Source organism: Arachis hypogaea, chromosome 18 (genome assembly GCF_003086295.3).
Source record: "Arachis hypogaea cultivar Tifrunner chromosome 18, arahy.Tifrunner.gnm2.J5K5, whole genome shotgun sequence".
Taxonomy (NCBI): domain Eukaryota; kingdom Viridiplantae; phylum Streptophyta; class Magnoliopsida; order Fabales; family Fabaceae; genus Arachis; species Arachis hypogaea.
This window is the reverse complement of record NC_092053.1, coordinates 83,701,676-83,708,228: the sequence shown is the minus strand read 5'-3', so window position 1 is coordinate 83,708,228 and position 6,553 is coordinate 83,701,676.

Here is a 6,553-nt window from a genome sequence, read left to right as displayed (position 1 = left end):
ATGAAGGCTGAGAATGAGTTTCTGGATATGTGGGCATCGTGGTGAAGTTATTTTGAGAAGTATGGACAAATTCATGTGTTGAGGCATAGTCAAATGATGAATAATTTTCAGATGAAAAACTGTGAGGTGAGGTTGCACAATTTTGTATGAATGAATTAAAGGTTTGCTCAAGTGATGATGGTTCTTGATTAATGGAGTATGACACATTGATTACTTTTTGATTTTGATCCTCCAAAGCACAACCTGAAGATTTGTTGAATTCATCACAGTATGGATCATCTTGTGGCATTGGGGGATAATTTTGCATGAATTTATTGAAAGCACACTCCAGTGATTATGTCTCATGATGAGTAGCGTATGGAGTATTAGAATTCCCTTCTCAGCCATAGTTTGTGTTAGTGTCATAACAGTATGATTCACTTTGTGGCTCTGGGAGGGGATTCCTTTCACTTGATTGTTCACATTCTTGTTGATATACCCAGACACCATGAGGATAATGACATAAATCATTTTGTGGTTCCGGACAATATCTCATGTGATTTGATTGATCAATTTGTGATTCTGGAGCATATCCCCATTGACTGTGTTGCTCAGAATCTGTGATTTCTTGGTGATATTCCCAGCCACCATTTGAATAGTCAATTTGTGATGATGGGTAATATCCCATAAAATTTGTTTGATCACAAGATGAGTTGAACTCCATTTGAATTTTGAAGAACACATCACCAATGAAAATTGAAATCCATGTCACAGAGAAGAATTTCTTAGTGAGGAAATAACACAAACACCTTGGTTTCAGCAGAAATAGAAAATTAAAAGAACAAAAACAAAGAAAATTGCTTAATCTAGACTTCTCACCCACTTAATCATTATCGATCTATATCAATCCCCGGCAACGGCGCCAAAAACTTGATGGGTGAAAATTAGATTTCCACACAAAACTCACCGACAAGTGTACCGGGTCGCATCAAGTAGTAATAACTCACAAGAGTGAGGTCAATCCCACAGGGATTGATGGATCAAGCAACTTTAGTGAGGTGATTAGTTTAGTCAAGCTAACAGTGGTGACTTGGGTGAAGTTAAATCAGCAGAAAGTAAATTGCAGTGAATTTGAAGTGCAGAATATAAATCAGCAGCAACTTAAAGAGCAGAAAAGTAGATTGCATAAAATGTAAAGGGAGTTGGGTACTGGGAAAATTAAAGAAGACAGTAAATCAGAACTCAGAACAATTACAGAAGATTTAAATTGCATGAAAGTAAATTGGAAGCAATGGGAACAGAAGAAAATGGGAAGAGAAGATTAAAATCAAGCTTAATGTAAATTGAATTGTAAAATTGCAGAAAGGAAAATTTGCAGAAGAGAATTATCGGAAATTGAAATTGCATAGGCCAAATTGAATTCACTACTGAGATGTAAAAAGTACAGAAAAGAAAAGTGTACCAAAGAGAGTCTTCTATTCTACTCCTACTCCTACTCCTATTGCTCTCTAGCCGAGCCAGCCTAACCCCGCTCTCTCTGATGAAATGAAATTGATGTCTTTACATAGGCTTTACAAAATGAAAATGAAATTAAAATTGAAAACAAATTACAATTCAAATTAAAATCCTAATCTAACTTTTTCTTGTGCCTTTTACTCATGTCAATGGGCTTTGCTTGCTTTGGGGCTTCAATGAAATGGGTCTTGGGTGTTTGGTTGCTCCCAGGGGAATGCTCAGTTGAAACAATAAGCGCAGTATTCACTCCCTCAGTGTGCATCTCTCGTGCACTCATTCTTCACTAGTGCTCCCTTAGTGAGCGCCACGTTGGTTCTTCAAGCGCTGCCCCTTTGGTGCGCATTTTTCTCTTCCTAGCGCTCTCTTAGTGAGCGCCGAGTTACAATATTGAGAGCTTCTAGTTTGTACGGATCGCACAAGGCTTTTCTCCCAAGCTGAAATTCCCGAAAACGCTCATTTAGTGAGCGTGGCGCTCACTTTCCAAGCTTCCCTTCCAATTAACGTTTCCATGCTTTAACGTAGCGCTCTCTTGCTTAATGAACGCTTGCTCTCTTGCTTGGTTCATGAATTTGATGGCGCTACTAATGTATTGCATGCTTTCATTTACTTTATTATATTACTTAGTAATGCCAATGCATTAACGTAAAGCTTGATTCGTTCATTGCCAATTGGCATTAGTAATAAATGTTTCATGCATGCTTGCTTTAATTAGCAATTCATGGTAATGCATGCATAAGATATTAATACTAATGTATCATGTTACTAATGCCAAGGCATTATGGTCATGGGCTACGCTTTTAAAAGCGTGGCCTAAGGTTCCATAGCGTGCTCAAACATAAAAAATGTGCTCCAAAATTCTTTTTTTCTTTTTTTGAGCTGATTTTGTGCTATTTTGCTTCTTTTTCCACTTATTTCCTTCAAAATTTATAAAATTTAAAGATCAAAGAAATATACTATTTTAAGAACAAAAGCATTCAATATTTAAGCACTAATCATCAATTTCTTGTATGAAAAAGCATAGAAAAATATGACATGATGACATGTCATCAGACGCTGCTCAGTCTAATTATACTACCACTGAAAAAGAGCTTCTGGCTATCGTTTTTGCTCTGGATAAATTCTGAGCCTATTTACTTGGTACTAAGGTGGTAGTGTAATCAGACCATGCAGCTCTAAAATATTTATTTAGAAATTTGATTTAAATATTTAGTCGCGGACCACTTGTGTTGCCTTGAGCACATTAAGGATGAATCTAATCCTATGAATGATGCTTTTCCATTTGATAGCTTGCACGCAATATCTGAAGTAGTTCCTTGGTATGCCCCTATAGCTAATTATCTAGTTAGTCACACTTTCCCACCTAATTTTACTAAGCATCAAAGAGACAAGCTGAAAACGAGTCTAAATATTATATATGGGATAACTGATGACAAGTCATCTTAGCCTATTTTAACTAGCCTTTTTCTTTTGTTTTCAATTGAATTATGCACTTTCTTGAGCCATAAGCAAGCTAATTGGGTAGATTTTCATGTTTCCTTTGATTTAATCAACCATGTATGAATTCATGCTATTTCATGAGGTTTTATGCTAAAATTGTCACATATTATGAAAGAATGAATATCTCATGATTTTGAGCATAGCTTTGATGTGTTTGGTTGATTAATGATAGGTGAAGAAGGCTTAGAGAAAGGGTGAAGCAAGAAGGAATGGCTAGGAGTAAAGAGAGGACAATGGAATAAATTGAACCAGGAAGCAAGAAGTTAGCCCCAACGTTAGCCCCCTAACTTGGAGGCTAACGTTGGCACATGAATATTCAAGGAAGAGGAGCAAAAGTTAGCCCCAACGTTAGCCCCCTAACTTGGAGGCTAACGTTGGAACTTGAGAAGATCTCCCCTGGACACCAACGTTTGCGCCAACATTAGCCCCCTAACTTGGAGGCTAACGTTGGCACATGAATCACAAAGGGAGAAGGGCCAACGTTTGCGCCAACGTTAGCCCCCTAACTTTGAGGCTAACGTTGGCGCCACACACCACAAGGCATACAAGGGGTATACTTCCAACAAGAATAACCTGAGCTACAGAGCTCCAAATGAGGTGATTCAAGAAGCATTGGAAAGTAGGAATCAAGAGATTTCCAAGCATATATGGCACTGCATGGTGGACACTAAAATTGAGGGAGAAAACTGCCCCGCAATGTGCATAAACGAACATGGTGGCAACCTGCAGTGAGGCCAACTGACCTCTGCACCTTCAAAGGAGTATAACTCGAGCTGTAGAGCTCCAAATAATGTGCTCCCAACGGCATTGGAAAGTAGACATCCAGGGCTTTCCAACAATGTATAATAGTATGGGGTGGACAATATATTTGAGCCTCCAGAACTGGTGTTTTCGCCAACGTTTGAGGGCTAACGTTACCTCAAACGCTGCACACCAAAGCCAGCGACCGTGCCCTCTTCAAATGATCATAACTTGAGTTGTAGATGTCCAATTGAAGTGATTCCAAATGGGTTAGAAAGCTGACATTCATAGCTTTCCAACCATATATGATAGTCTATATTGGGCATAAAATTGGCAACATGACAAGAGGACAAAGTTGGCCCCATAAATGTGCATAAGGGAGGCCAACGTTAGGGTCAAAGTTAGACCCCTAACGTTGGCACCAACGTCCATACCAGCAGAATGTGCTTTGCTGCTATGAAAAGTTGGAGCCAAAGTTAGACCCCTAACTTTGGCTCAAACTTTAGGTCCAACTTTTGCAAACTCAACCCGGTTCAATTCGGTTCCTCTTCAAACTCCAAGAGCAATCAACCAAGGCCTTTATCAACCCAATTCCATCAAGAGCAAGGGCCCAATGGACACCACTCAAAGGCACAAGAGATAGTTAGAATAGAAATTTCATTTTAATTGTAATTTGCTTTGAATTTCATTTTCATTTTGTAAAGCCTATATAAGGCATCATTTTCATATTTGTGAGGAGGCTGGCTCCACTAGGGAGCATTAGGATTAGAGAGCTCTCTCTTAGTTTACATTCTCGTCTTGAATCTTGAGTGGAGAATTGAAGAAATTCTGTTTCATTCTCCCTTTGAGATTTCTCTTTGTCTTGCTTGTCTGCATAATTTCACAAATTGGGATTTGAATCAAAGTTTTCATTTACTGCTTCCATCTTCATTTCTTCTTCAATCTGTCTGCTGTTGAATCAAGGAAGGGCTTGAGATCTAGACTCGTTTTCTAGTCTCTTTGATTCCCTGAGATCTTCAATTTTATTTTGCAATTAAGCTGAGAATCTGAGCGTTCCTTACTTCACTGCACTTCACAATTTAAATCCTGTTTTAATTCCTAGCATCCAATTTCCTTTATTCTTCCTGCAATTTACATTTCCAGTTGCTTGATCTATTGCTCTCTTTAATTTCCAACACCCCAGCCCCTTTACTTTTCATGCAATTTACTTTTCTTACAATTTAAGTTTCAGCTATTTTACTTTCTTGTTCTTTAACTTACTTGCAATTTTACTTTCTGCATCTTTAAGATTTATTGCAATTTACTTTCTGTTGGCTACATTTCACACAATTCACTAAATGTCAGCTTGACTAAACTAATCACCCACTAAAATTGCTTGATCCATCAATCCCTGTGGGATCGACCTCACTCCCGTGAGTTTTATTACTTGATGCGACCCGGTGCACTTGCCGGTTAGATTTGTGGTGTTTTGGGAGAGATTTATTTTTCCTCCAAAATATCTCATCAAGTTTTTGGCGCCGTTGCCGGGGATTGATTAGATCAACAATGATTATGTGGGTGAGAAGTCTAGATCAAGCATTTTCTTTATTTTTGTTTTATGTTTCAAAGTGAAACCAAGGTGTTTGAGTTTTTGCCTCACTAAGAAATTCTCATCTCTGATATGAGTAATTTCAATTTTTCTTGGTTGTGTGTTTTACAAAACTCAAATGGAGTTCAACTCATCTTATGATCAAACAAATTCTATGGGATATCACCCACCATCACCAATCTCTAATGATGGATGGGAATATCACCAAGAAACTTCAAATTCTGGGCTCTCCAATTCATGGAGCCATGCTTCAGAACCACAAGATGAGAAAGAAAATCATATGGGATACCAACCACCACCACAAAATGATTCATATCATTATCCTCATGGAAGATGGAAGCATCACCAAAGAATGGAAAAGCATCCACCCTCACGTCCCAGTTTCTCATTTGAAAGTTCTTCATCACTTAATTATGCCTCAACACAAAGTTTCCTCCAAAGTCCATACCAGTCATCCCATCAATCACACAACTCATTCCACACCCCTCAACACATCTTCACCACAACACATTCACGTCACCAGAATTACTCTCAACCTTCATCCCTTGGATTTACAGATGAGGAATATCTTGAAGCCATGGAAATACAGAGAAAACTAGTGGAAATACACACAAAATCCCCATCTTGGAAAGAATTCGTATTCAAGAAGATGAATGAGTCCTCAGAGCAATCAAGGGGGGACTTAGAACCATCAAACAGTGAAGATGAAGACCAATTTGTGAGTGAGGAAGTGGAAAAACAAGATGAGGAGGCTACTGCATCAAGTGAACTTTCAATAAAGAATGAGGAGGTTGAAAATGAAACTACACTTGAGGTGACAAAAGAACATGAACACTCACAACCTCCACAAACTTCCATGAACCACTCAAGGCTTTCAGAGCTTGAGTCCAAGCTCGAAAAATATGCGAAAGAAGCACAAATATTCGAAAAAAGGCAAGAGGCTGTCTTCAAAAATATGAATGGAGAAGTAAAGAAAATAAGGAGGAGCTTAGAACCACTGAGCAAGAAAAATGAAGGCCAATTGATGAGTGTAAAAGAGGAAGTGGAGGAGCAAGAAAGTGAAGAAGTCATTCCAAACTCAAGTGAGGCAGAAAAGTACATAAAGGAGGAGTTTATGGAACCACCAATACAAGAGGCCCTGAATGAAGAAATCACTCCAATAATCACACAGCAACCATGTCTTGACATCCAAGAAGTGAAAGCAATTAACAAAAGCACCAAGAAGAGGATTGT